This window comes from Leptonychotes weddellii, chromosome 4 (assembly GCF_054177405.1).
Source record: "Leptonychotes weddellii isolate Sample4059 chromosome 4, ASM5417740v2, whole genome shotgun sequence".
In the NCBI taxonomy this organism is placed as follows: domain Eukaryota; kingdom Metazoa; phylum Chordata; class Mammalia; order Carnivora; family Phocidae; genus Leptonychotes; species Leptonychotes weddellii.
Genome location: NC_138372.1, coordinates 51951666 through 51972191, shown reverse-complemented (window position 1 = coordinate 51972191; position 20526 = coordinate 51951666). Strand labels below are relative to the sequence as shown.

The window sequence follows — 20526 nt, the reverse complement described above, 5'->3', positions numbered from 1 at the left end:
GGAAGCTGTAAGAGAATCACACCATTAGAGATAGAGTGACCGATTGTTAATTGGGGACCAAGTCAGAAAGAGATTCGTCTGATCTTTAGAATGTAGCATCTATGAGGTCAGGTCAGTTCACAGCCAGATTGGCTATAACTTCCTGGGCTGCATACAGGACCAACAGCAAATGTGGATTTGAAGAACCTGAATTGGACTGTGTATAACCTTCAACTCATTGAAACCAGGTTTCTGATCACTGAGCATTTGCCCCTGTTATGCACAGCCTCTTTTCAAGGCCTCATATCCAATTCAGACCATTTAGGCAAACCAGATATATAGGTGACTTCTTCTAGAGAAAACAGAGCGACCCACCAACCAAGGCCCATCCATGGCCTCCAAAGTATAATAATGTTCAAGGTGAATAACAAAGGAATGGGAAATGAATATGAGAGATTTTATTTGTTTAATGTAAAAACAATGAGGAGAAAAAAATACTAATACTTAAGATTGAGACCAGCTTCTTGTCTGGAGTCTGAATGCCAGTTAAAGAAGTACCTGTTGGAAGAATAGGACTCAACAGGTGAAGTTGCTAGTGGCACCTGGACTTGGGGATTGTTTTTGGGATATTGCCACATATTATCATTTATACAAAAGAGGTTTGCAGAGTAGATTATCTGATATTAAATAAACTAACCCTCATAAAATGTACTTGTGGCTTATAATGATCCCCACTGAAGAACTGCACATGAAGGTAATACAAATGATTTATGTAGTATTTAAATACAAGAAAAGGTACAAATAAGTCTTCTCCTATTCTTGGTATGAGGTCTCCATTAACCACATCAAAAAGTAAAGATTGACATTCAAATCAGATTTGACAAGTTGGACAAAATTATTGAAATTATTAAGAAGACTAATCGTGTCTAGTATAGTTATTAATATTTTCCTGGGTATGCATATATTTTGAGTACACTTCTATTGCAAGTGCCTGCTCATTTGTATATTTGTATATATGTATGTAAATATACATATGTGTACATTTATTTTACTAAAACAGGGGTAGTCCAAAAGGTTTGGAAATAGCTATCAATGATTTTCTAATTGTGAGGCCCTGTAGTTATTTCAAAATACTGAGAATGAATTTTTCTGAGAGTAGATGTGGTTGGGAGAAAAATGGAGATGTGGAAAATACCTGGTGTGCAGTAGACAAATGGAGGATGCATGCTATTACTAAAAAGGGGAGGGAGAAATCTAGAAAGAGGAGCTGGGAGCACTGAAACCAAGAAAATCTCGTCTTAATTTTGCTCAGAACACCTGAGTGGCAAGGAAGAGACTCATCTGCTGGGGTAAAAATGTCCCATTTGGGGGCTCTCTTAACAAAGCTGCCCTTTGTCTGAAGTGTTGCCAGACTTTCCCATGATGTAATGTTACCAAGGGCTGGTAAGGAAGCTCTTTAGTGGGTGCCATTTCATACAGCACCCCATGCTTTTCTTTTCTCCTCCCACCACCCAGAAGCTGTTGAGATGGGCACATTTTTAGAAAATTTAAAAATAAATTACAGTTAGTGGTGAAACACATAAGCCAGAGAAATACTGGGCAAGAGTGTGCATCAAGCTACACAGCCCAAGGCTGCCGGGTATAAAAATACTCTATGTCTCCCATTTGGCTAAGTGAGGCTTTAGCAACTGGTAATTTTTGCATGTCATAGTCACTGCTAATTGTTGAATTAGAACATCTGTCAAAAGTAGGGATATTTTTCTTAGAACACAGCAGAGGAAATTAGCTCTTCTCTAAGGCAGCACAAGGCACAGTATAACTGTGCCCACTGCCAAAAGCTAAGATTCCCTCTCTCTGAACATTGTTTACAAACCGGAGGCCTGCTGAGTGGCTTCTGACTACCCTCAGTAGAAACCACGTGGGGTTTTTGCAGATTCTTTGGATATACCAGGCAATGGTAACCTAAACATGTCTGAAAAGAGTCAAAACCCAGAGAGCATATGATTTAACAAGGTTCATATAATTTAACCAAGAATGTAGAAACTGATCCAGTTCACAGACCAATATCCGTGATGAACATGGATGCAAAAATTCTCACTAAAATACTAACCAATAGGATCCAACAGTACATTAAAAGGATTATTCACCATGACCAAGTGGGATTTATTCTTGGGCTGCAAGGGTTGTTCAACATCTGCAAATCAATGTGATATACTACATAAATAAAAGAAAGGGCAAGAACCATATGATCCTCTCAATAGATACAGAAAATGCATTTGACAAAGTACAGCATCCTTTCCTGATTAAAACTCTTTACAATGTAGGGATAGAGGGAACATACCTCAATATCATAAAAGCCATATATGAAAAGCCCACAGCAAATATCATTCTCAATGGGAAAAAACTGAGAGCTTTTCCCCTAAGGTCAGGAACACGGCAGGAATGTCCACTATCACCACTACTGTTCAACATAGTATGAGAAATCCTAGCCTCAGCAATCAGACAATAAAAAGAAATAAAATGCACCGAAATCAGCAAAGAAGAAGTCAAACTCTCACTCTTCACAGATGGCATGATACTCTATGTGGAAAATCCAAAAGACTCACTCCAAATTTGCTAGAACTCATACAGGAATTCAGCAAAATGGCAAGATATAAATTCAATGCACAGAAATCAGTTGCATTTCTATACACTAACAATGTGACAGAAGAAAGAGAAATTAAGGAATCAATCTCATTAACAACTGCACCTGAAACCATAAGATATCTAGGAATAAACCTAACCAAAGAGGCAAAGGATCTGTACTCAGAAAACTATAGAACACTCATGAAAGAAATTGAGGAAGACACAAAGAAATGGAAAAATGTTCCATGCTCATAGATTGGAAGAACAAATATTATTAAAATATCTATGCTACCTAGAGCGATATATACATTCAATTCAATCCCTATCAAAATGTCATCAACTTTTTTCACAGAGCTGGCACAAATAATCCTAAAATTTGTATGGAACCAGAAAAGACCATGAATAGCCAAAGGAATGTTGAAAAGGAAAACCAAAGCTGGTGGCATCACAATTCCAGACTTCAAGCTGTATTACAAAGCTGTAGTCATCAAGACAGTATGGTATTGGCACAAAAACAGACACATAGATCAATGGAACAGAATAGAGAATCCAGAAATGGACCCTCAACTCTATGGTCAACTAATCTTCAACAAAGCAGGAAAGAATATCCAATGGAAAAAATACAGTCTCTTCAACAAATGGTGTTGGGAAAATTGGACAGCTACATGCAGAAGAATGAAACTGACCATTTTCTTACAGCATACACAAAAACAGACTCCAAATGGATGAAAGACCTAAATGTGAGACAGGAATCCATCAAAACCCTAGAGGAGAACACAGGCAGCTACCTTTGTGACATTGGCCACAGCAACTTCTTGCTAGACACGTTTCCAAAGGCAAGGGAAACAAGGCAAAAATGAACTATTGGGACTTCATCAAGATAAAAAGCTTTTGCACAACAAAGGAAATAGTCGACAAAACTAAAAGACAATGGACAGAATGGGAGAAGATATTTGCAAATGACATATCAGATAAAGGACTCATATGCAAAATCTATAAATAACTTCTCAAACTCAACAACCAAAAAACAAATAATCCAATCAAGAAATGGGCAGAAGACATGAACAGACATTTTTCCAAAGAAGACATCCAAATAGCCAACAGACACATGAAAAAATGCTCCACATCCCTCAGCATCAGGGAAATACAAATCAAAACCACAATGGGATGCCACCTCACACCAGTCAGAATAGCTAAAATTAAGAACTCAGGAAACAACAGATGTTGGCAAGGATGTGGCAAAGGGGAACCCTCTTACACTGTTGGTTGGAATGCAAGCTGGTGCACTGAAAAACAGTATGGAGGTTCCTCAAAAAGTTGAAAATAGATCTACCTTATGAGCCAGCAATTGCTCTACTGGGTATTTACCATAAAGATACAAATGTAGTGATTTGAAGGGGCACCTGTACCCCAATGTTTATAGCAGCAATGTGCACAATAGCCAAACTATGGAAAGGGTCCAGATGTCCATCAATAGATGAATGGATAATGAAGATGTGGTATATATATACAATGGAATACTACTCAGCCATCAAAAAAAATGAAATCTTGCCATTTGCAATGATGTGGATGGAACTGGAGGGTATTATGCTAAGTGAAATAAGTCAGTCAAGGAAAGATAATTCACTCATACATGGAATTTAAGAAACAAAACAGAGGATCACAGGGAAAGAGAGGAAAAAATAAAGGAAGACAAAATCAGAGAGGGAGACAAACTGTAAGAGACTCTTAATCATAGGAAACAAACTGAGGGTTGCTGGAGGTAAGGGGGATGGGAGGATGGGGTAACTGGGTGATGGACATAAAGGAGGGCATGTGATATACTGAGCACTGGGTATTATGTAAGACTGATGAATCACTGACCTCTACCTCTGAAACCAATAATACATTATATGTTAATTAACTGAATTTAAATTAAAAACATTTTAAATAAAATAGAGAAAAAGAAAAAAAAACTGTTCCAGTTCAGCCTTGTCACAGCTTAACTCCACCGAATTAAGAGATATTTAGTGTGTGTGGCCGTAAGCACAATTCATACTTTCTCTGGGTTCCAGTTTTCCCTTCTCTAAAATTGAGACTGAACTAAACCAATGGTTTCCAAACTGTAAGATCTTTAGAACACCAGGGCTTTTTCTCAACTGTCTTAGGAGTCATCTCTGAGGTAGTTGGTTGAACAACAGCCAGTCCCTCACCTATACTTCAATTAGAAAGGTGAGTGATTTGACAGCTACAACATTTAGAAGATCCCATAGGTCCCTGCAGAGGTCTGCTATGACACAGCAAAGAGGACCATGCAAAGGCTGGACCACCTGGAATGTCCCATATGTGACTAGACGAGAAGGAGGGCTTCTCCAGTCATAGTAGCCTACTTACAACCCTCAAACACAGCTCTGCCAGTTCCCTCACCCTTTAATTCCTTCCATTCTCCCTGCTATTAATTCCTTCCTCACTCCTCTGACCTGACTCTGTTGTCTTTTCCCTTCCAGGTCCCCTAAAGTTGCACATACAACATAAAGCTACCCATGCCACCCCATTCCATCTCTTTCACATCTGAAGATTTGAACCACTCATTCCCACACACATCGTTTGCCCCCAGGCTGCCTTATGTTATTATCTATAAGTCTTGTTTCTCTACCAAGAATGTAAATTTCTTGAAGGAAGTGAACAGTATTCATCTTTATATCCCAAGAGAGCCCTGCACAGTGTTTGGTACACCATAGGATTCATGGGATTTTGGTATATGAGTGACTAATTTGACTGAGTAATCAGACTTAAGAGAATAAAAACAAAATCAAATCTCTGGGATCTCATGAAGTCCAGAACCAAATCAAACTTTTTCATCATTTACATACCCAAACTATCTATCCACCCCTCCATCCCTCTATCTATCTATCCAGGAAAAATTTATGGATCTTGGATTCACTATGGACTTCCTTTTACTTTTTTCTTCTTTATTGTCATCTTTAATCAGTAACCAAAATTTGCCAATGCAAAACTTTTCCGTAAGCCACATACATTCAGGGAATCTATTCCGTACTCTCCATCACAACCATTACTCCAGTTGAGGCCTTGTCATCAGGCTAGAATTACTGTTTAGCTTCTTAAGTTAACTTTCCTTTTCCAGTTTTGTTCCCTTCAAATCTATCCTTCATGCTACCTCCAGACTGATCCTTTTAAAATACAAATATGACCATGCCATCCCTCTGCTTAAAGTAGTTCATTTGTGCTCCATAAATATAGATCAAACACATGAGTAGGGCATGGGATGCCCTAGATAACCTGGCTTTTGTGTAATTCTCCAGCCTCACTGTTTGACACTGACTTAAGTCCTGTATCTAGTAATACTAAACTGCTTTTACTTCCCAGTACCAACTGTTGGATACTGTTGGATGTTTTTCTAGTTTTGCTCATTCTGTTGCCTCTGTGTGGTATACCCTGAACTCCTCTATCCCACTTTACTTGCACAATTACTTTACATTCTTTAAGAGGAAACTTTGGCCTCTCTTTTTCCAAGAAGGCTTTTCTTAATCTCAAATTTGATGAACTAGATGGCCTTTCAGCTACCATTATATCCTGAGCATAGATCTAACTAAATGTTCATCTAAACAAAATAAATACAAATAGAAGTCAAAGTATGAAATATATAAGTAAATAGATATAGCATATATAACTATATATGTGAAATATATAAATAAATACAAATATATGTCATATTTCTATAGTGTCTTAGAGAGTATATTCACATTCATCTTCTACTTTGAGCTTTATTTTGTGAGGAAATTAAAACAGGTATCATTTGTTTCACTTGCAGAATGACAAGAGATCAAATGAATTTCTGAGTGCTCACTTTGGCAGCACATACACTAAAATTGGAATGATACAGAGACGATTAGTATGGCCCCTGCACAAGGGTGACACACAAATTCATGAAGCATTCCATATTTTTGCTACCCTACAACCCAGCAATTGCACTACTGGGTATTTACCCCAAAGATACAAATATAATGATCTGAAGGGGCATATGCACCCCAATGTTTATAGTAGCAATGTCCACAATAGCCAAACTATGGAAAGAGCCAAGATGTCCATCAACAGATGAATAAATAAAGAAGATGTGCTATATATATATATATACAATGGAATATTACTCAGCCATCAGAAAGGATGAATACCTACCATTTACATTGATGTGGATAGAACTGGAGGGTATTATGCTGAGTGAAATAAGTCAGAGAAAGACAATTATATGGTTTCACTCACATGTGGGATATAAGAAACAGTGCAGAGGATCATAAGGGAAGGGAGGGAAAACTGAATGGGAAGTAATCAAAGAGGGAGACAAACCAGCAAACCATGAGAGACTCTTAACTATAGGAAACAAACTAAGGGTTGCTGGAGGGGTGGCGGGTGGGGGCATGGGGTAATTGGGTGATGTGATGAACACCAAATTTAAATTTAAAAAAATGAATTTCTGAAAATTATAAAGTAAGTGGTAGATAGGAGTCCAAAGTTTAAAAGAAGTGATCCAAGTCCAGTGCACTTTACAATGAGCTTCCAGGAACCGGTAGTAGCCGTTATCATTTTTCCTCAGGTCCGGATGTTCCATCACCACCACCACCACCACTGCCACCCACCCTCCCGGCACTAACGTGCTTGGCCAGCAGCCCAACTGGCTTGTTTCAGAGAGGAATGACCATTCCAGTCTTCTGTGGAACAGGCTTACGCCCCAGAACTAAATCAAAATCAAACCCGCTGTTAGAAGAAAGGGTGGGAGATGATTACTTTAGGGCCACATATCTTATCCTAATTTCCCTAGGAGGCATTTGATCTTTCTCACCATTATTGTACCTTGTTAATCATGGGCTGGAATTCTAGAACTAGCACGCTTCCCTGCCCTCCTTCTTTTTAATATATTTTTTTCATAATTAGCTTTGGATCATGCCTGGAAATGAAGGATTGAGAGGGTGTGTTTGTAGCCTATGGTTTTGCAATAGGGATAGGGGTGTGTGTGTGTTCTTGAAAAGTAATGTGAATCAAATTCTGCTAAATGAAATCCTATTTTAAATGCCTGAAAGTAGCTCCATGTTTAAAGAACTCCTCCAGGAAATTATTTTATGAAGTGAAAATTCACTCCCTCCTCCCCAATTTGTCAGTATATTTGGATTTTCAGATAAATTTCTTAATTGGTACATTCTATATACACATGTTAAAAAATATTTATGGATTGGAGCTTATAGTCTACTAGGTGAGAGGTAGTGAACCATAACTACACAAGTAACCAATCACTTATTTACAAGTGTTGTATGTGCTACAAAGGGATGTACCAGGCACTCAGGCAGTTTGTGACAGGGGACCTAGCCTGGTGATGGTGTCAGGGGAGGTAAGGAGCTGTGATGCAGAGGGAGAGGTGGTAGGGTAGAGAGTGGTAAGATTTGAGCCTAGAAATGTAAGTAGGAGTCAGATCTTGGCTTGGGATATACCTTTAATGAAATGGTATTGAGTCCAACCTTCCCACATGAGAAGAGGCAGTCCTTGACACTTAGCTATGTCTCCAGCTCTCCCCTACTCCATTTACTGTGCCTAACTAATGCAATTCTGGGAAATGGTCCAATGCAAATCCTACCCTCCCAGATAGTTCTATTACCTAAGTCTTTAGCCAAGACCGGCATTCTTTGAAAGTGGCTCAGCAGTTGCTATTAGTCTCTTCCAATATTTAGATTGAAATCCATTCTTTGGAATTCATGCTAAAAAACCTGATCCAAATTATTAAGATTATTTCTTAAAAGTCCAGCTATTTTAAGGGCAACTTCCTAGATCCTATAGTATGTTTGGATTCAGTGGTCATATTTTCATAAACTAAATATCAAGACTTATAAACTGACCACAAATTTATTTATATAAGTTTATTCATTTTTATTAGGTATGGGGAGAGTAAAATTAGCCTTTGTTGAATGACTACTAAGGCAGATACTTTCCATGGTCCACCCAACATCTCCTTTTCCCTGGTCCCATTTCCTTTTACTTGACTGATAAAACACTATTGTTTCAGGGATCTGGCAAAGATCTCTTTATCTCATATAGGCTAGACCCCTCCTTGCTCTAGCCCAGGTGACAAATCATGGTAATTTTATTTTCCTTGGCCACTGATTGGCCTAAAGGGGAAGATGTGACCCAGTTCTGGCCAATGATCTATACACAGGTCCTTTGGTAGCAAAGGATTCTATTTCTGAATACAAAGACTAAGTCTCCTGAAGAGAAGACTTTTAAATTCATTTTCTTTTTTCCTTCTTTCTTCTTAAAACTGAAATCAGAAGGTACAGAAGTCATCTTGTGATCATGAGGTAACAACTTCAGAGGATGAAAGGTAATGGTTAAGGCTGGTAGAAAGAATTGAGAGTCTGAGTTTATGCCATCATTACTGAGCAGCTCATCCAATGTTAGCAATTATATTTCTTTAGCATTTTTTTCAGGAAAAAAAAATAGAACCCTATTTGTTTAAGTTACTGTATATGTGGGTTGGTCTTCTGTTACTTGCTGCTGAAAACATTCTTATATGATAATTTTACTACCTGACAGGTATGTTACATGTTATTAGATTCTTTGAACATTTAATCCTCACAATACCCATTTGATACAGATACTATTATCTTCATTTAACAAATGGAAACTGAGTCTTAGAGCAACTGCCAAAGTTCACACAACTAGAGAATGATAGTAGAGACATTTGGACCCAATCCTGAATGAATTCAAAATTCAAGCCCTCCCCATGACAAAAATCTGCTTAGTGATAGTATAAAGCCAAACTATTTTTTTTAAAGATTTTTTTTATTTATTTGACAGAGAGAGCAAGAGAGCACAAGTAGGGGGAGCAGCAGAGGGAGAGGGAGAAGCAGGCTCTCCGCTGAGCAGGGATCCCAATGTGGGACTCGATCCCAGGACTCTGAGATCATGACCTGAGCTGAAGGCAGACGCTTAACCAACTGAGCCACCCAGGTGCCCCAAAGCCAAACTATTTTTAATTATATAGTTAAAAAATCATATTTATCAAGAATCATTAAATTATGTGAAAGAAGAATTACACTGAAATAAAAACTGATTCCATTAATATGATGGGGGAAAGCTCTTGCTTCAGAGAAAAAATAATAAAAAGAAACCATGATCTAACAATGCACTATCTTGGGTCAGGTGGTTCCATGTGACCACATGCAGATGAAAAAGACTCCAACATGATCAATGTATTCCATACTTACTACTCTCTAGTTCCTGTGCTGAGAACTTCATAGCACGTGATTCTTATAACAACCCTCTGAGTAGGTAGAAAAATCATGTCCATCTTTCTGGTGAGGAAAACGAGGCTTAGTGATCCTAAAAATAACTCCCCAAGGTCACACAAATGGCTATTGGTGGTATTTAAAACATAAGCTTGAATCCAGAGTGCATAATCTCATCCTCTGTGCACCAAAAATTCCATGTACAAAATCACCCTCCTTTCTAGGAGCCTTAGTCAAACAATCCAAGATACACACTTATTTCCTCAGAATACATCTTGGCATTCATCAGTGTTAATGGTAGCAGGAAACATGATAAACTGCATAGGTACTACATGATATAGTAAAGAAATGTCACCTTTAGAACCAAAAAAATGTTGGTTTAAGTCCTGACATTGCCACTTATTACCTGTGTGACAGTGAGGTAGTTATTTATATTGAGTTCCCCCATCTCTATATAAGGGGTAACAATGTTACGATGCAGAACTGTTTTGAGAATCTAAAAAGATAATGTAATTAAATCAGTCTTTCTTCCCATATTTTCTACATATGCTATAGCAACTGCATTATTTCAGTGGTACCAAAATGCTGAAACTCATTCTTAAATAGTTAAGAATCAGGAAACATTTACAAGCCTGGAATTGGTTTATATTTTTCCCTGAGGGTAGTTCTGTAACCTATATTCTTTTCAGTTGTTGCTGCTTATTCCCCAGAGGATCAGTAGAGACTATTTATTTTGAACATTTTATATTGGGGAAGGAAGACCCACGGAGGCAAATCAAAATGGTAGTGGTGAATGAGGGGTGGGCAACAAGGTTAGGCTGCCCCACAGGTTAGACAGAGCTTCTGGTATTGTAGCCTGGCCCCGGTTGAATATATCAAATAGGGCCACACATAAGTGCCTTGATGGCCTAAAGCTATGGTTTTTAAATATCCAGTGAGTTGATTATATAAGAACAAGTATTCTCTTGTTAGAAATACAGATTCAAAATACCCCACTGAATATTTTGATTTAGTAGTTTCAAATCTAGATACTTATTTCTAACAAGTATTTTACATAAATTGGTATCCAGACATATTTTGGAAACACTGGCTTAAATTATAACATGCCTTTTATGTCGCCCCCCCTTCATCCTTGTTTTAATGGGTACATTAATATATAAATATCTTTGTATAAAATTGTCTCCTCTTTCCTCATTCTCTCCATAAACATACCAGAAATGGTGATATAAGGACAGAAAATAACATCACATGAATGAAAACACTTATGAAATATCAAGGGATCAATAAGACAAATGCCAAATAGGCCAGTGAATTTACTAATTACCCCATGTTCCCAATAAATAAATGACCCCTGGACACAGTATCTAGCTAAAAGGACTACACGTTTCTTGCCTTCTCAAGGCCCTTAGGAGTAACTGTGTATAACTTTTCACTAGCAGACAGCTGTGTTTATCTCTCATTTGGGTTTTCTCAATGAAAACATTATCAGAAACAGAATCACTGCTACACACACAAAAAAATTCACCTTGGCAACCAGAAGGAGCATGAGCTGTGATGGAAACTACAAAGAACCCCCATTTCAGCAAAACCCATCAAGACTCTCAAATCCTTGACCTCTTCCTTTTATATTATTTCAGTTGAAGCCAAATTCCATTTGGCTGTAGTACCTTTTGTGAAAATGAATTATTACACGGAATCCCAAGGGATACAACATAAAACAAAAGCATAGCTACTGTGAAGTAATGGGGAAGGCACAAAATCTGCCTCTTCCCCTCAAGACTACCTCTATAGATATTCAGCTTTAATAATTATTGCCATCATTTCACAGTATGAAAACTACTGTGGTAAGCCTATTGCCCCAACCTGTCTTCATTTCCTCTCCAAAGAAGATCACAGGCCCAAAGACACTGTCACCAACATCTATAATTTTCCACTCCTCGGACAGTCTTAAGCAAGGATCCATTCCATACTCTCTATTTTATTATGTCCCTTCTCATGCCCCCAACCCTTGGTTAGTTACATTGCAGGGGTATTAATTTATCCGGTTAGAAATGTGTAATTCCTCATGCCACTGGGTTCTTAAGACAATTTGACAATTTCTTTTCTGAGCTTGGATACCTTTTCCCTGTCCTTTTAATGATGAATTCAATGTTTTCTACACTACCAAGGCTGCACATCAACCAGTCCCTAAATCAATGGCTCTCAAAATGTGGTCCCCAGATCAGCAGCATCAGTACCACATGTTGAAAAGCAAATTCTCAGGCTCCACCCTAGATCTACTGAGTCAGGAGCTCTGAGGGAGGGCCCCAGCACTGTGGTGATTTGGGTGCACAATGAAGTTTAGGAACCACTGCTCTGAATCACTCTCAACACATGCCTGTCATATCTCACCAAGAAAGCAGATGCTCTTTCAGCACTGTAAATGGAACTTTTCACTTGCTTATCACCACAGATTCCAGTGATTTCCATGTTGGTTTTTCTCCCTGGACTGCTAGATCTTTGGAGATAGGGACAGTATCTTATTTATCTTCAACTTCATATTCCCAGGTCCTAGTACAGTGCTTAGCACATATTAGTTGCTAAGTAGATATGTTCAAATAAATTAAACAGCTTTGTGGCCATTTAAAGTCACCATCCTCTCAGATCTCAGTTTCTTCCTCTATGACATGGAGGTCAATCAAAAATTGACATTTTCCATCTACAGGATTTTAGTAACAAAGCTAGTAAGATGGATATTAAAAAACTTCTAATAGGTGGGCGCCTGGGTGGCTCAGTTGGTTAAGTGACTGCCTTCGGCTCAGGTCATGATCCTGGAGTCCCTGGATCGAGTCCCGCATCGGGCTCCCTGCTCGGCGGGGAGCCTGCTTCTCCCTCTGACCCTCCCCACTCTCATGTGCTCTCTCTCTCATTCTCTCTCTGTCAAATAAATAAATAAAATCTTAAAAAAAAAAAAAACTTCTAATAGGCTAAAATTTCCATTTAAACAGAGATAGCATCATTCTTCCTTACCATATTCTATAAATATGTATGTATGTATAAATGCATGTGTGTATATGTATATATACACACACACATATATATGCCACCAATTTCTTTAAAACTTAAAGGGCAACTGGACAAAATTTAGTCATGTAGATCAGACATCTCTTTGTTCTTGAAATCCTATTTTCTCCCTACTTGATAATTCAGGAGAGTATATTGGCGCAAATTTCTAGAGTTTTTTTTCCTCCACAAAAATGCTATAGGTTTTGTAGCTTGAATAAAGACTAAGATGTTGCAATTATCTCTGGGTGAACTTGAAGTATAATTTTCTGTCTTCAAAGTGAACCACCATATTAATGTTTGATGAAAAAAATGCTGCAAACTAGTCTCTCTTTGAAACACTAAGAAAACACAACATAAGACTTTAAGTCATAATTTGGGGCTGTGTGTAAGGAGAGGAGATGACCCTGAGTAGGAAGAGAAACTAAAATTTACTATTGGATTGTGCAGAGAGAGAGGACCCTCTGCTGCCTCCAGAGCAACCAAATCAAAGCTGTTGGCAGGGCAGGTCCTCACACAACTACTCTCTCTAAATAGTTCTGCTGTTTGTACCACCTCTGGTGAAATGAGAGGATGTGCTGCATTCTCTAATTCAGTTCAATTCTCTGAGTATTGATTGAGCTCCTAAGATGTGTTCAGCCAAGGCTGACCTGACTGGAAGCTAAAGAAGGTGACTGCCTACGTGCCGTGCTTCGAGTAGAACAAGGGAGGTTCCTAGGTCCTAAACAGCCACCTCCCCATCTCCCCCATATCACCTGAAACTCTGCTCTGTATTCTGGGCTATAATTCAGCATTCTGCAAGACATATTTGATGAATGCACTCACTGAGTGCTCCACAAAAATCTAGTTCTGTGGTCCAATTAGGGAAATATAATCTCTATCCCCTCTTGGAGATTTTTAATATTTATTAACAGTAAGACTCCAAGAATGCTTATAGTGATGGTATCTAGTTAACTTTAATGTAGTTCTCTAGTCATTTGAGCCAGAACTCTTCCTCTCTCTTAATTTTTTCTTCCCCCTATTTTTAAGGAAAATACTATACACTTCAAAATAGTTGGGCAAAGTTTAGTCCAGTATAACCAGGCAGATCTGAAACTGCATTCTAGCACAAATTTGGAACATTGGGCATGTTTATTTAACTTCTAAGCCTCAATATCCTCATCTATAAATACAAATAATAATGGTAAGTCCATAGAGCTATAAATTTAGGTGAGGTAACATAGGCAAAGAGCCTAGCATAGCCCCTGGTACCCTATAAATGATAGCTCCTTTTTCATTCCCTTTCTTATTGGCAGCAATTTCACCCATTAGAGATCCATTTGATTAAAAGACATCCATTTTAAAAATTTAAGTAATCCTGGGAAGAGTGAAAGAACTCCCTTATTGGAGCACCTGGGTGGCTCAGTTGGTTAAGCGACTGCCTTCGGCTCAGGTCATGATCCTGGAGTCCCTGGATCGAGTCCCACATCGGGCTCCCTGCTCGGCAGGGAGTCTGCTTCTCCCTCTGACCCTCCCCCCTCTCATGTGCTCTCTCTCATTCTCTCTCTCTCAAATAAATAAATAAAATCTTAAAAAAAAAAAGAACTCCCTTATTGGAATGACTCTGCTGCCCCCAACATAAACATTTTCCTTTACCTATTTCTTTTTTAAAAAAATTCAAGTATAATAAACATACAGTATTGTATTAGTTTCAGGTGTACAATATAATGATTTGACAATTCTACACATTTCTCAGTACTCATCAGGATAAGTGTACTCTTAATCCCCTTCAGGTACTTCATCTATCCCCTTCCCTACCTCCTCTTAGCAACCACCACTCTGCATTTAAGAGTGTGGTTTTTCTTTTTTTCTTTGTTCATTTATTCTGTCTCTTAAATTCCACATAGGAGGGAAATCATGGTATTTGTCTTTCTCTGACTTATTTCACTTAGCCTTATACCCTCTAGGTCCATTCACAGTGTTGTTAATGGCAAGATCTCATGCTTTTTTTGGGGAGGTGGCTGTGTTTCAATAAAACTTTATTTATGGACACTGAAATTTAAATTCTATGTGCTTTCCATATGGTACAAAATAGAATTCTTTTGTTCTTGTTTTCCAACCATTTAAAAAAGTAAAAATAATTCTTAGCTCATAGACTGCACAAAAAAATTAGGTTGTCCTTAGTTCACTGACCCTTGTTCTAATATAAAAATCAACCAATTCACCTATAGGTGAGGAGACCATGGAATTTACTGCTTAAATCTGCACACCAAAATAAAAAGATGCTCTTAAAATAATTACAATTATATACATTTTGAAATATGTTATTAATTATTGCTTTACAGAAATGCTATTTTTATTATAGTAATACTGTTTTATTACTGTTTATATAGTTATTACAAACTGTTTAATTGTAATGGTAGTCTTCATGCTTTTTTATGGCTGAGAAATATACAATATTCGTTGTATACATATTTACCACATCTTCTTTATCCATTCATCTATTCATCTACCAACTTGAGTTGATTCCATATCTTGGCTATTGTAAGTAATGCTGCAATAAATATATGGATGTATGTATCTTTTTTAATTAGTGTTTTCACTTTCTTTGGGTAAAACCCAGTAGTGGAATTACTGGATCATATATTAAGTCTATTTTTAATTTTTTAAGGAACCTCTATACTGTTTTCCACAGCGCCTGCAGCAGTTTGCACTCCCACAACAGTGCACGAGAGTTCCTTTTCCTCCACATCCTTGCCAACACTTGCTACTCCTTATGTTATTGATTTTAGCCATTCTGACAGATGTGAAGTGATGTCTCATTGTGGTTTTAATTTGCATTTCCCTGATGATTAGTGATGTTGAGTATCTTTCCATGTGTCTGTTGGCTATCTGTATGTTTTCTTTGGAAAAAAATGGCTATTCAGGTCCTCTGCCCATTTTCTAATTGGATTATTTGTGGGTTTTTTGATGTTGAGTTATAAAAGTTCTTTATATATTTTGGATATTAACCGTTTATCAGATAGATCATTTGTAAATATCTTCTCCCATTCAGTAGGTTGTCTTTTTGTTTTGTTGGTTGTTTTGTTTGTTGTACAAAAACTTTTAATTTGGTATAGTCCCACTAGTTTAATATTGCTTTTCTTTCCTTGCCTAAAGAGACATATCTAGCATGGAGGACATTAGGAGGAAGGAAGGGAAAAATGAAGGGGGTGAAATCGGAGGGAGAGATGAACCATGAGAGACTATGGACTCTGAGAAACAAACTGAGGGTTTTAGAGGGGAGGGGGTGGGGGGATGGGTTAGCCCGGCGATGGGTATTAAGGAGGGCACTTACTGGATGGAGCACTGGGTGTTATACGAAAACAATGAATCGTGGATCACTACATCAAAAACTAATGATGTATTATTGTATGGTGACTAACAATAAAATAAAATTAAAAAAATAAGACATATCTAGGAAAATGTTTTTATAGCTTATGTCAAAGAGGTTACTACCTCAGTTTTCTTCTAGGAGTTTTAAGGTTACAAGTCTCACATTTAAATTGTTGATCCATTTTGGTTTATTTTTGTGTATGGTGTAGGAAATTGGTCCAGTTTCATTCTTTTGTGTGTAGCTGTTCAGTTTTCCCAGCACAATTTGTTGAAGAGACTTTTTCCCACTGTATAGTCTTGTCTCTTTTTTTCTGGCTAAAGGTTTATCAATTTCATTGATCTTTTCTAAGATCCAGCTCCTGGTTTCATTGATCTGTTCTAATTTTTTAAACTTTTTTTCATTTATTTCTGCTCTAACCTTTATTATTTCCTTCCTTCTGCAGCTTTGTACTTTGTTCTTTTTTTTTCCCTTTCTCCTTTTGGTGTAAGTTTAGGTTGTTTTTTGTCATAGATTAATTGACCATATAAGCATGGGTTTATTTCTGGACTCTCTATTCTGTTCTAGTGATCTATGTGTATATTTTTGTGCCAGTACCATACTGTTTTGATTACTATGGCTTTGTGGTAGATCTTGAAATCTGGAATTGTGATACCTCCACCTTTGTTCTTTTATTTTTTCCAAGATTGTGTTGGCTATTTGGGGTCTTTTATGATTCCATACAAATTTTAGGATTGTTTGTTCTAGTCCTGTGAAAAACTGCTGTTGGTATTTTGACAGGAGTTGCATTAAATCTGTAGATTCCTTTGGGTAGTATGGCCATTTTAACAATATTGGTTCTTTCAATATGTGAGCATGGAATAAATTCATTTGTTTGTGTTGTCTCCAATTTCTTCCTTCAATGTTTTATAGTTTTCAGAGTACAGGTCTTTCATCTTTGGGTAGATTTATTCCTAGGCATCTTATTATTTTTGGTGCAATTGTAAATGGGATTGTTTTCTTAATTTCTCTTTCTATTTCTTATTAGTGTTATATAAATGCAACCGATTTCTGTATATTTTGTACACTGCAATTTTACTGAATTTATTTATCAGTTCTAGCAGTTTTTTGGTGGTCTTTAGGGTTTTTTATATACAGTATCATGTTGTCTGCAAATAGTTTAACTTCTACCTTACAAATTTGGATGCATTTTATTTCTTTCTCCTGTTTTATTGCTGTGGCTAAGACTTCCGGTACTACATCAAATAAAGGTAGTGAGAGTGGACATCCTTTTCTTGTTCCTGATCTTCGGGGAAAAGCTCTCAGTTTTTAACCATTGAGTGTGTTGTTAGCTGTGAGCTTTTCATATATGGCCTTTATTATGCTGAAGTATGTTCTCTCTAAACCTACTTTGTTGAGTTTTTATCATGAATGGATTTTGTATTTTGTCAAATATTTTCTCTGCATCTATTGAGATGATCAAATGGTTTTTATCCTTTCTCTTGGTTAATGTGATACATTACATTGATTGATTTGCAAATATTGAGCCACTCTTGTATCCCTATGGTGAATGATTTTTCTCAATGTATTGTTGGGTTTGGTTTGATAAGATTTCATTGAGAATTTCTGCATCTATAATCACCAAAGATATTGGTGTGTAGTTTTCTTTTTGTAGTGTCTATCTGGTTTTGGTATCAAAGTAATGCTGGCTTTGTGGGATGAATTTGGAAGCTTTCATTCCTCTTCTATTTGTTGGAATAGTTTGAGAAAATAGGTGTCAACTCTTCTTTAAAGGTTTGGTAGAATTAACTTGTGAAGCCATCTGGTCCTGAATTTTTGTTTGGTGGGAGATTTTTTTAATACTAATTTAGTTTCAATGCTAGTAACCAATCTGTTCAAATTTTCTATTTCTTCCTGATTCAGTTTTGGAAAGTTATATGTTTCTAGGAATCTATCCATTTCTTCTGTGTTGTCCAAATTGTTAGCATATACTTTTTCATAATATTCTCCTATAATCCTTTGTATTTCTGTGGTGTCAGTTGTTATTTCTCTTCTGTTACTTATGATTTTATTTGAGTCCTCTCTCTTCTTTTTTTGATGATTCTGGCTAAAGGTTTATCAATTTCATTGATCTTTTCCAAGATCCAGCTCCTGGTTTCATTGATCTGTTCTAATTTTTTAAACTTTTTTTCATTTATTTCTGCTCTAACCTTTATTATTTCCTTCCTTCTGCTAGCTTTGTACTTTGTTCTTTTCCCCCGCCCCCCCTCTCCTTTAGGTGTAAGGTTAGGTTGTTTATTTGATCTCTTTCTTGCTTCTTGAGGTGGGCCTGTATATGGCTATAATCTTTCCTCTTAGAACAGTTTTTGATGCATCACAAAGATTTTTATTTGAACGATTGTGTTTTCATTTTCACTTGTCTCCATGTGTTTTTTTAATTTCCTCTTTGATTTACTGGTTGACACATTCATGGTTTAGTAGCATGTTATTTAGCCTCCATGAATTTGTGTTCTTTCCAGACTTTCTTGTTATTGATTTCTAATTTCATACCATTGTGGTCACAAAAGATACATGATATGATTTCAATCATTTTTAATTTGCTGAGACTCATTTTGTGGTCTAACTTGTGAACTGTCTGAATAATGTTCCATGTGCACTCAAAAATAATGTGTAGTCTGCTGTTTTGAGGTGGAATATTCTGACTATATGCTAGATCCATTTAGCCCAATATGTCATTCAAAACCACTGTTTCTTTGTTGATTTTCTGTCTGATCTATACATTGGTATAAGTGGTGTGTTAAACTCCCCTACTATTATTGTATTACTGTCAATTTCTTCCTTTATGTCTGTTAATTTTTGCTTTATGTATTAAGGTGCTCCCATGTTGGGTGCATAAATATTTGCAATTGTTATATCATCTTATTAGACTGTTCCCCTTCTCATTATGTAGTGTCCATCTTTGTTCCTTATTGCAGTGTTTGTCTTAAAATCTATTTTGTCCAAAATAATTATTGTTACTCCACGTTTATTTTCGGTCCCGCTTGCATGGTACATGTTTTTCCATCCCTTCACGTTCAATCTGCATGTGTCTTTAGGTCTGAATGAGTCTCTTGTAGGCAGCATATAGATGGGTCTTGGTTTTTTAATCATTTGGTACCCTGTGTCTTTTGATTGCAGCTTTTAGTGCAACTACTATTCAAAGTAATTACTGATAGGTATGTATTTATTGCCATTGTGTTACTTTTTTTACAGTTGTTTCCGTAGTTCTTCTCTATTCCTTTCTTGCCTTGCTGCTTTCTGCCCTTGTGGTTTGATGATGCCCTTCTTTAGTGATATGCAAAAAATAAAGAGAATGGAATCCAAGCATATCTATTACAGGTTTTTGATTTGTGGTTACCATGAGGTTCATATATAACATCCTATGCAAATAGCAGTCTATATTGATAGTCACTTAAGTTTGAACCCATTCTAAAAACATTACATTTTTACTCCCCAACCACCATGTTTTATGTATATGATGTCATACTGTACATCCTTTTATTTTGTGAATCCTTTGACTGATTTTTATATATATAATTGATATTATTGTTTTTGTGCTTAGCTTCCATAATGGTTTTATGAGTAATTCATCTACTTTAATTATGCTTATGTTTACCTGCAATATTTTTTCCCTTTCATAATTTCCTTACTCCTGATTATGGCCTTTTCTTTCCACTCAGAAAATGTCCTTTCATGTTTCTTATAAGGCTGGTTTCGTGGTGATGAAATCCTTTAACTCTTGTTTGTCTGGGAAACTCTTCATTTCTCTTTCTATTCTGAATGGTAGCCTTGCTGGATAGAGTATCCTTGATTGCAGGTTTTTTCCTTTCAGTACTTTGAATATATCATGTGACTCTGCAACGTTTCTGCTGAAAAATCAGCTGATAGCCTTATGGGGTTTCCCTGAAATATAATTGTTTTCTTTTATACTGATGCTTTTAAAATTCTCTCTTTATCACTACCTTTTGCCATTTTAATTATTATGTGTCTTGTTGTGGGCCTCCTTGGATTGATTTTGTTGGGAGCTTTCTGTACCTCCTAGACCTGGATGCGTTTTCTTTCCCAGATTGGGAAGTTTTCAGCTATTATTTCTTCAAATAAATTTTCTGCTCCCTTTCCTCTCTCTTCTCCTTCTGGGATCCCTATAATGCAAATGTTATTATGCTTAATGATGTCACTGAGTTCCCTTAACCCATTCTCATTTTTTATTATTCTTTCTTTTCTTTTTGCTGTTCAGCT

The 20526-nt window shown here is 36.9% G+C and overlaps 1 non-coding gene across 1 annotated transcript; it reads left to right on the top strand.

Annotated features, from left to right (window-relative positions):
* Window positions 1-6443: 6443 nt before the first annotated feature.
* On the top strand, window positions 6444-6550 carry LOC115944985 (U6 spliceosomal RNA). Its single transcript, XR_004079471.1, has one exon. It is a non-coding gene; the product is annotated as a U6 spliceosomal RNA (small nuclear RNA).
* The last annotated feature ends 13976 nt before the right edge of the window (window positions 6551-20526 follow it).